Consider the following 11,725-nt stretch of genomic DNA (forward strand, 5'->3'; position numbering starts at 1 on the left):
CTTCGCTCGCAATGTCTTCTATTCTTATACTACAAGTTCAGAGCCATAGCTATGGGGCGGCGGGAGTCGGCCCTGGGAGCCAAACAATCTATATGAAAAATAAAATGTTAAAGAGAATGCCATGTCGACCCATAATATTATTTACGCCCTATTAAAACAATTTATTTCTATGAAACTTAATATGAAATATTAATGACGACATGAAACTGTAATCAAAAAAGTCATTGATCAATCAAGGGATTCCTATTTGTTTGTCAGGTGTCAAAACACGTATTTCAACTATAATATAATTCACACATTATTTTGCAAAATGGTTAATGTAGCCAGTAGGTAAACATTGTCTGTAGTAATGCAAGAGTCTCCCCTTTGAAGGAAATAGAGTCCGTGGTGGACTAAGGTACCCATGTTTTTATGTTCTAGCAAGTACAAAAAAATGCATTACAAATTTTTACAAAATTCATCAAAGTGTAGATAATATGTAACCATTATTATTTAATTAATTCGATTTTGCTTGCATAACACAACACAATGGTGTTGTTGGATTCTTGTTAGATTCCTTTGCACGTAAAAATCTTGCATACTGGAAACTAGAGGAAATCATTATGAAGCATGATTTATAAAGGTCTCCCTTAATTAGTCTTGCAGAGAGACCCAAAGCTGTTGGTACATATTAATCGTCTATTAACATTATCGACCTGTAAATATCAAGTAGATACAGTCCCTATTAGTCTGTTTATGTTAAACTTTATATTCTTTGGCAATCTGGAAAGGTCATTATCGAAATATTGCTATTTGATTGCTCGATTATTATTTTTTGTTTGTTTGTTTGTTGCAGTTTTAAGATATCATCCCGTTTCTGTTATTTATCTCTTTTGGGGGAGGGGGCAAGTGCCTCTGTGTACCCTGCTATATCCGCCAATGCGAGACAATATATTAAAAATATGCCCCCTCTGGGATTGACTTTGCCCCCCCTACAAACAATTCCTGGCTACGGGCCTGGATGTATGGCAAGTTGCTCCATCTTGTTGTAGCGAAACATCACGTTCGTCTTCTTCCAGGAGAGCAACGAATTGCATTATGAAATCCCCGTACACAGCAGTATCCACTGTTGTCTCAAAGAATAACGGTCCCACAATACGACGTCGCGATATTCCACACCATACACCGATTTTCGGAAAGTGCAAGGGTAGTTCATGCAACTGATGTGGGTTTTCTGTCGGCCAATGCCTGGAATTTTGGCTGTTGACATACCTATCCAATTGAAACCACATGTCAGGGTTGCAAGGTGTATGTAATTTATTGCATATGTTCGAGAATAACCAACTTTCTCCTTTGTCCTTAAAAGTGCCTTAGTGTGATAGCCTGAGGTGAAACACGTCTGTTAGTGACACGTGACACCAACAGTGTTGCCAGTGTCCCTCGTAATATTGTGAAAACATCGATTTTTGGAACTGCCCATTTATTCCCTTCTCCAATGTTTTTGAAACTTCGTCAAAGTTCTTTTTCTGTCAAATTCATTAGATGGCCATCCAAATTGTTCGTTGGTATTGTGAAATGTTGCAATAATTTACCTCAGTGAGTTCTGTGCATCAATATACACGATTTGCAAATATTTTTTTCCGCCGTTGGCAACACTTTGCTTATTTGTTATTAAAACATGCATGTTCTTACATATGTTCGTCTCTCTAAATTTTCCCAATATACAGGGCATTCTCTTGGCAGAAAGCGTTTCTTCTCATTCCGTTTCGCTATTCCGTTATACGGTCGTAAACACCGGGTTGCGTGACTTTTCGGACACTCTGTAGATGGGGTTCCTCAATGATCTTAATGACTTTGAAAATGTCTGCATGTTGTATTGGATGATGGGGAACATATAACTTTGAAAGGTTTAGAAAGTAACTTTATGTATGTATGGGCTCTAATAAGGTACAAATATTCAAACTATTATTGTCTATTTTCTTCATAATGAACAGAGTAAGTAATAACCGTTTCAAGATAATTAGTTGGATGTTTTGCATTTACGAATTAAATTGCGACACTAAATTGAAAATGTTATATTTACTTCTTTTGTCATTTTCACATTTTTGAACGTAATTGGATAATAACTGTTTTCCGTCATTCCCCTCAAATGCCTACCTTGCCTCTGTAATAAATTCTGATGCTCGCATTTTGAAATTCGAAGAGTCTAGCAAAATTCCCTTACAGTAGTTTTCGGGGTGAAAATAAACTTTCTTTAAGTTCCATAGCAACGTCCGTTTCCATGGACAACAACAGGCACGGCAAGCTCTAAAGAATTGCATGTCATTATACCCCCTATGAAACACCCTCCCTTGCCCGGGAAAACAAAGGCTACCACTACCTAAATAGAGGCGGCAAAATCTCCCTCGGACAAGCGAAATAGCGTTACGGTCCAGGTTAAGTTCGTGTGTAGGAACCGGTGACCAACAGTGCATAGCGATACGCCATATCGAATAAAAACAAAGACATATGTACTTTCTAATTACCACCTGTTTACCTGTAGCCGGGAAGCGGCTAGCTGCATACCTGAAAATCACGGGTAGCGACATGCATACGAAAATGATATAGCCCAAAATTAACATGAAAATAAAAAGTATATTCTATTCATAACCAACAAAAATGGAATCATTACAGGTCCCCACACTTGCACTCTCACATTCTCTCTCAGAATCAAACCTCATGGGGTCATCGACACAAGAAATTATACATGACATGTACAGGTTATATGACGACAAGCCCTAATTATTGCATTCTCAATTAATTTTATCTTACTTTTTGTCTAATCAGGTCATTTGTGATTTTGCTCCAGTGCTACTTAAATCCTAGCCAGCCCTTACTTAAGTTCACCTTTTGTTTTTTAAAAAAGAAACTAGTCGGCGCGGTGACCATACATTACTTGACCAGTATAAACAAAGGCGTCTCAACGGCAATTACATTCACGTGGGCGGACGTTTTCCTTTTACAAGACCTCACGTGGTTCCAAACATAACAAATAACCTCCGTTGAGTGACGCAAACATATACTCTCTAGCAGGCGGGACTTAAACACTTCGCCGCGACGAGCAATTCACATTACCAGGCAAATACTTTAACAAATAATCACATATGCGACCGGACATAGCTAGCAGCGACACAGCGCTGACACATAAAAATGAACAAACCTCAAGTAGAATATGCAATTAAGCGGGCGGCGCTTTACTCTAATAGTACGCACTTTAAACAAATACAAAGGAGCACAAACAACAATGAATTTAAGATCATAAAAAAATATCACAAGGAATAAGAAGAATTGACCTGAGACGAATAGATTACAAATGACAAGCGCGACGGGAGTTCGATATAAAATTTCGAGTTGAGTGGGCGTTTTCAAAATGTCGACGAATTTCAAGGGCGTTCTCTAAATCAATCGGGCCGTCACGTGTTAAGGTTCACACAGATGAATACTTTACCATCTCTCAGCTTCCGGGGTGCATCCAGGCGTCTTTATGGGCGATTGAAACACATAGTATCCACGCGAAAGGTTCCTTTGGTCGCGACGATGAAGATGCGAGAAGGATTCAAACACCTAGTTTCCCGGCTCCTCTTCCTCTCGGGATCGGTGGGTCTCCGTGGTATGGCGCGGTTCGGACATCGCATATGAGCGGTCGTTGTAGGCGTCGTCGGGGCGTCAACATCTCTCTCTACGTCTCTCTGTCGCGGCTGGTAGGCGTCGTCGGCGTCGTCGGGGCGTCAACATCTCTCTCTACGTCTCTCTGTCGCGGCTGGTAGGCGTCGTCGGGGCGTCAACGTGACGGATGGTAGGCGTCGTCGGCGTATCAATAGGGCGGCGTTCGACGTTCTCTCTCTCTCCATGGCGGCGGATAGGCATCGTCGGCGTAGCTTCTTCTGACATCAGGCGAATCGACGTAACGCCCTCATCTCTCTTCTCTCTCTAGCCCGCCATAGTTTCCGGTGTTCCTCGTTTCTCAAAAATTATAAATGGCGTAAGGTAATCACGGAAACGGTTTCGCTTCAACTTCCCCCAGCGGTTGAGGTAGGCGCACTCGTGTAGACTTACTGCCTATCACACACACTGGTGTTCGCACAACACAACAAAGTCCACTGTACACGAAAGGTAGCACGAAGGTGCTCTCGTTCCAAGAATCGCGGCAAAACTGTATGTGGAGAGGTAGCACGGAGCTTCTCTCGCTACAAGGATCGCGGTAAGACTGTGTATCGAAAAACCATGTCCTTCGTTTTATTTAGATTTTGAAAAACGACGCTATGCGCACGTTGGAGTGACGCTTCCGAAGGGGTCAGTCCACTTTGCTCTATTGTCTCCAAACTAGGACGTACCGTGTCCGGAGTTGACTTGCGCGGATTAAGCTTCCGCCTGGCTGTCGCCCATAGCTCAATAGCAATCGCTGTCCACAAACTGATCAATTAGAACCGATTTGATCTGGCGTCCGTAATTGTCGCTTGATCGTGACGAAACTCCACACATCTGTCCTTGCACATATGCCGCTGCGCTGGTATAAGTTTCACATGAATCGGACCGTTGGAAACCGAGATATTTAAATGTTTGTCATTACGGTCGAATTTCCTAAGCTTTAGACGCATAGCGTGACCCTTCAGGTGCTTACCCTTAACACAAGCAAATCTCTCGTTCCTCCCGTCGGCTTGGCAAAAATCAAATATGTAATCTTACAAGTTAAAACACTCCACTTTGAATCAACACGTCTTTTTACCGCTACATACATGAATAATAATGATAATAATAATGACGGTAACTCTGACTGTCACAACCTCGCCCCCCTCCTTCTTACAAGGATTTCGTAAGCGTGAAAAATTCGCTCTACACAGGGACAGAATTTTTTTTGTTTACAAATCCTCGAACACTCTGTATATAATATTGACAAACAAATACATTAACACCCTGTATATAAAAATTGACAAGCAAATACATGAACACCCTGTATATAAAAGTTTACTCCGCACTGCACTGACACTGTGACATTCCAGTTACATAACACATGTAATAATATCCTGAATATCAACATAATATGAATATTATATGTACAAAACAAGAACAAGATGTGAGCATTTACGTGTCAGCTTGCACTCTTACGTCGCTCTTACTCTCGTACAGTGCTGTCCACTCTCTGCGCTTCTCATCGGAACAGTTCCACCTCTTGCAGTTCTCTATATGCTGGGGTGCTATGGTCTTCCCAGACGTGCAGTCCGCTAACTCCAGAATATTGGCGGCGAGCTTGCTCTTGCAGAAGTACGGACCATCGTACATGAAAAAGAGCTTCTTGATTTTCCCTTCAATTTGAGAGCTAAGTCCGTGATTCTTTACGAATGCGAGGTCTCCGGTTCGAATCTCGGCGCCGTCCCTTGCCTGTCTTTCATTGGCCTTCCTCCTGGTTTCTCTCGTCCGTTCGACGGCCATCAGGATCTTTTGTTTGACAGTTGGGTCGCGGTTGTCCTCCTTCAATCCAAAGTGACGAATTACGTCTCTCCGAGGTGTGCTGCCGAATTGTAGCTCTGCTGGTGTGAACCCAAGGGTGTCGGATTCTGTGTTGTTTAGGAGGAGTACAATCGAGGTGACGTGCTTGCTCCATTCCTGATGCTGTTTATGGCAAAATAATCTCAAGAGGCGATTCATTTCACAGTGCATGCGTTCGACCTTGTTTGCCTGCGGCCTGTAGCTCGGGGTCCATATGGGCTTCACTGCGTATGCTTCCAAAGTGTCCCTCCAGAGGCTACTTGTGAACTGAGCTCCGCGGTCCGTGAGAATGTAGCGCGGAGTTCCGAGGTGTACAAAGTAATTTTCTGTAAGCTTACGGAGCAGCACTCTCGTCGCGGTTGACCTGACTGGATACGCAACTAGGAAACGACTGCATCCATCCATAACTGTGAATAGGTACTTCATGCCGTCCTTGCTTTTCGGGAGTGGTCCCACGCAGTCTGCGAACAACACTTCCCGCGGTTTCTCTGCCACAAACGATGTTGGGTTTTTTGCTGCTCTGACGCGGTTAGGCTTAGTTTGCATACAAATGACGCAATCGCGCACCCATTTCTTAGCGTCTTTCCGCATCCCTTTCCAATAATAGGTACTCTCGAGGTATCTCCACATTTTCCTCCCTCCGAAGTGACCTGATTTGTCATGCGCTTCCTCCAAGATTTTCTTTCTCGCTTCAGCTGGCACATATACCCTCAAGCGCTCCGGGTTGTGGACATCCGTCTTGCACAGGATCCCGTTCGCGACGACAAAATGCTCTCTCACGCGTCGCTGGCGACGTGGATCTGCGGGTTGCTGGTCTTCCAGGATACTGAAGTACTGTGCGAGCTCGGCATCTTCGTCGGCGTGGATCTCCTCGTCCAGCCAAGCGGCACGAATCCTGATCGGCGTGGTCTTTGTTACATCCGGGTGGTTCGGCTCAAGCGAAGGTGGATCAGGTGTAGTCTGCCCCGCATCCGAGCCCTGACGCGAGACTTTTATTAGTTTCCCGGATGCTGGTATCCCGACGGTCCTGGCCTGGGCGAACCGCGTCTGGAATTCGGCCTGGTCTCTTCTCTCGCTGGGCTCCGTTGCGTCCTCGCTCCACGGCGTCCTGCATCTCCCCGATCTGACTCCGGGCTGACCGACCTGCTATCCGCGTGGCGCTGATAAAAGCCATCCCGGACTTGGCCGTTCTGAAAGAAGCTGTCGTTCCTCCTTGGCGACGCACGAGTCGGACCTCCACGCCGTCTCCTGCCTCTGAACGGGCGTCTTCGTTGCGGTGAAGGTGGATCTTGCAGCTGGCGGTTCCTTTCAGCCCCTGGAGCGTGGTGCTGTCCTCTCCATCCCTGCTGGACTAGATGAACGCGCGGGTGTTTATTCCGGTGCGACGAATCATCTTCCGGCCGGCGCCGCTTGCTAAACTTCTCACCCCTGGTTTTCTGCCTCTCCTCCTCGCACTGAAACAGGTTTTCCAGTGTGAGGGACATCGCGTCGGCGTCAAACACGCATGCTCCATTGAGGTGACGACGAACCTCGTGTGGAAAATGGTACACCAGAGCGGCTATTATCTCCGCCGTAGTCATTTGGGGTTGCAGAGACTTGAACTCATTGTACCGTTTCCAAAAGTACTGGGCATACGTGAGTCCTCCGCCCCTGTCGTATCGTTCGTTTCGCACCTGCATCAGCATCCTCTCGACCTGCAGGGGACGTTGAAAATAAGTGAGAAACGCTTCTTTGAACTCCTCATATGAATTGAAGTTCCCCTCGTTCCTGTCCATCCAGTTCTTGGCCCGGTCCTGCATTAAACCTTTCAGAATCAGAAGCCTATCCTCGTCTGTCAGACCTAACTCACGGGCGGTAGAATTAAATTCCTCGAGGTACGTGGAAGGAAGAATTCTGTCAGCACCCGAAAATTTTTTGAAGTGCTTCCGGTATTCGGGCGGAAACAGAGCTCTCCTGGCGGACGGTTGTAGTAACTGTAAATCCTCGTCCCTCTGCTCGCGGCGCGGACTCAATCCTGGTGACGCAGCGTCTTCTCTTCGAAGGGGGCGGGGCGTTCCTGGAGCTCGCTGGGCGCTTTCTCCGTTCGAACAAGTGGCGACGTCGGCTGCCGGTGGTGACGTCAATCTGGGCTCCCGCGACGATTGTGAAGTGCCGCTGCTAGTCATGCTCAGTTGACGCACTTTCACCTCGAGGTCCTCAATCCGTTCGGAATTCCCTTCGGCTTTAACTGAAATTTCCCGCACATGTCGCCCCAGGGAGTCTATGCCACGGTCACATGTCGCTTCCAGCTGCACGCATTGTCGGGCCATCTGCTGCATACCTTCCTCCTGGTCGCGCACGCTCTGAGACAGTGTTGCCATCTGGTTCTCTTGTCGCTCGATCCGCACGTTCATTCCGGCGATCTTGGCTTCGACCCTGGATTCGCATTCCTGTACCCGCGCGACGAGTTCCTGTGTAATCGACTCACCGGAAGTACGGATGGTCTCCTGGAGGCGGTCTTCCGTCACTCGCATCTGGGTGCTGATGGCCTCTATCTTGGCTTCGAGCGAGGCTTCAATTCCGCTTCGCGTAGCCTCCATCTTGGCTTCGAGCGAGGCTTCAATTCCGCTTCGCGTAGCCTCCATCTTGGCTTCGAGCGAGGCTTCAATTCCGCTTCGCGTAGCCTCCATCTTGGCTTCCATCCGCAGTAGCATCTCGATGATCTGTTGGGAGTTGGTACCACTGAGGCTAGCTGCTTCGTTGACCCGTTCTGCACCTCCCGGAGAAACCTGTTGCGCGCTGGTCTCATTGGCTTGCCCCCCGCTGTTCGGTAGACTGGTTTCTTCTCGCGGACTTAACGGGACATCGCACCGGGGGCAAACGAGGCTAGCTGTGCCGACATTTTCACTTTCTGGGAACTCCTCGCTGCAGACATCGCAAATCACACTTACGTCACTCATGTTTAAGTTCTCGATGCGGCGGTTGCGCAATTTCATGAAATCAAATATTCAACCCTCGGTCGATTCTCAATGCTCGCTGACAAGCGTAAACGTGAGCGCTCGCAATATATACCAATATTTATATTTAAACAATTCACAAACGAAAAAAGATAAGGGCGGTCGATTCCCCTTTTGCCAGAACTCAACTTAACGCCTAATGCCATATGCCAAACAAAAATTTTAAAATGCCTAACGCCTTAAGTAGCTGCCCTACTACCTTGACAAAAATAAACGCCTAATGTCTAAATTACCACCTCACGTCGAAATAAAACAATAAAATCTCACAATGAAACACAGTTACATGACACCAAAATACGCCTGACGTAGCCCTTACAAAAACGACATATGCACCTGCACTGAGGGTGCTTTCGATTTAAAATATACCGGTCCCTGTGTTCGCGGCGCCAAAAATGTATGAACACCTGCACTGATGATGCTTTCGATTTAAAAAAAACCGGTCCCCTGTTCGCGGCGCCAAAAATGTATGATTGAATGAAACACCCTCCCTTGCCCGGGAAAACAAAGGCTACCACTACCTAAATAGAGGCGGCAAAATCTCCCTCGGACAAGCGAAATAGCGTTACGGTCCAGGTTAAGTTCGTGTGTAGGAACCGGTGACCAACAGTGCATAGCGATACGCCATATCGAATAAAAACAAAGACATATGTACTTTCTAATTACCACCTGTTTACCTGTAGCCGGGAAGCGGCTAGCTGCATACCTGAAAATCACGGGTAGCGACATGCATACGAAAATGATATAGCCCAAAATTAACATGAAAATAAAAAGTATATTCTATTCATAACCAACAAAAATGGAATCATTACAGGTCCCCACACTTGCACTCTCACATTCTCTCTCAGAATCAAACCTCATGGGGTCATCGACACAAGAAATTATACATGACATGTACAGGTTATATGACGACAAGCCCTAATTATTGCATTCTCAATTAATTTTATCTTACTTTTTGTCTAATCAGGTCATTTGTGATTTTGCTCCAGTGCTACTTAAATCCTAGCCAGCCCTTACTTAAGTTCACCTTTTGTTTTTTAAAAAAGAAACTAGTCGGCGCGGTGACCATACATTACTTGACCAGTATAAACAAAGGCGTCTCAACGGCAATTACATTCACGTGGGCGGACGTTTTCCTTTTACAAGACCTCACGTGGTTCCAAACATAACAAATAACCTCCGTTGAGTGACGCAAACATATACTCTCTAGCAGGCGGGACTTAAACACTTCGCCGCGACGAGCAATTCACATTACCAGGCAAATACTTTAACAAATAATCACATATGCGACCGGACATAGCTAGCAGCGACACAGCGCTGACACATAAAAATGAACAAACCTCAAGTAGAATATGCAATTAAGCGGGCGGCGCTTTACTCTAATAGTACGCACTTTAAACAAATACAAAGGAGCACAAACAACAATGAATTTAAGATCATAAAAAAATATCACAAGGAATAAGAAGAATTGACCTGAGACGAATAGATTACAAATGACAAGCGCGACGGGAGTTCGATATAAAATTTCGAGTTGAGTGGGCGTTTTCAAAATGTCGACGAATTTCAAGGGCGTTCTCTAAATCAATCGGGCCGTCACGTGTTAAGGTTCACACAGATGAATACTTTACCATCTCTCAGCTTCCGGGGTGCATCCAGGCGTCTTTATGGGCGATTGAAACACATAGTATCCACGCGAAAGGTTCCTTTGGTCGCGACGATGAAGATGCGAGAAGGATTCAAACACCTAGTTTCCCGGCTCCTCTTCCTCTCGGGATCGGTGGGTCTCCGTGGTATGGCGCGGTTCGGACATCGCATATGAGCGGTCGTTGTAGGCGTCGTCGGGGCGTCAACATCTCTCTCTACGTCTCTCTGTCGCGGCTGGTAGGCGTCGTCGGCGTCGTCGGGGCGTCAACATCTCTCTCTACGTCTCTCTGTCGCGGCTGGTAGGCGTCGTCGGGGCGTCAACGTGACGGATGGTAGGCGTCGTCGGCGTATCAATAGGGCGGCGTTCGACGTTCTCTCTCTCTCCATGGCGGCGGATAGGCATCGTCGGCGTAGCTTCTTCTGACATCAGGCGAATCGACGTAACGCCCTCATCTCTCTTCTCTCTCTAGCCCGCCATAGTTTCCGGTGTTCCTCGTTTCTCAAAAATTATAAATGGCGTAAGGTAATCACGGAAACGGTTTCGCTTCAACTTCCCCCAGCGGTTGAGGTAGGCGCACTCGTGTAGACTTACTGCCTATCACACACACTGGTGTTCGCACAACACAACAAAGTCCACTGTACACGAAAGGTAGCACGAAGGTGCTCTCGTTCCAAGAATCGCGGCAAAACTGTATGTGGAGAGGTAGCACGGAGCTTCTCTCGCTACAAGGATCGCGGTAAGACTGTGTATCGAAAAACCATGTCCTTCGTTTTATTTAGATTTTGAAAAACGACGCTATGCGCACGTTGGAGTGACGCTTCCGAAGGGGTCAGTCCACTTTGCTCTATTGTCTCCAAACTAGGACGTACCGTGTCCGGAGTTGACTTGCGCGGATTAAGCTTCCGCCTGGCTGTCGCCCATAGCTCAATAGCAATCGCTGTCCACAAACTGATCAATTAGAACCGATTTGATCTGGCGTCCGTAATTGTCGCTTGATCGTGACGAAACTCCACACATCTGTCCTTGCACATATGCCGCTGCGCTGGTATAAGTTTCACATGAATCGGACCGTTGGAAACCGAGATATTTAAATGTTTGTCATTACGGTCGAATTTCCTAAGCTTTAGACGCATAGCGTGACCCTTCAGGTGCTTACCCTTAACACAAGCAAATCTCTCGTTCCTCCCGTCGGCTTGGCAAAAATCAAATATGTAATCTTACAAGTTAAAACACTCCACTTTGAATCAACACGTCTTTTTACCGCTACATACATGAATAATAATGATAATAATAATGACGGTAACTCTGACTGTCACACCTAAATATTTAGTTAAAACAAGCACGATGTAGATATTTACGCATTTAGTATAACAATATACGTATACGTAATTGTATCTGGGCTGAAACTCCTTATCATGTAGATGTCACCCTTGTTGCAGGCACTTTTTCAAAACCATGAGTTCATTCATCTGTGTGCTATTGATCTGTGAGTCTCGACAATTAAGAATTGAAGGAAACAATGTGTGCAAAAGAAATGCCCGTGGCAACGGTTGCTAAGACGTGAAAAAAGGGCATTTTCACC

This window comes from Lepisma saccharinum, chromosome 16, assembly GCF_977018435.1.
Source record: "Lepisma saccharinum chromosome 16, izLepSacc3.1, whole genome shotgun sequence".
Lineage (NCBI taxonomy): Eukaryota > Metazoa > Arthropoda > Insecta > Zygentoma > Lepismatidae > Lepisma > Lepisma saccharinum.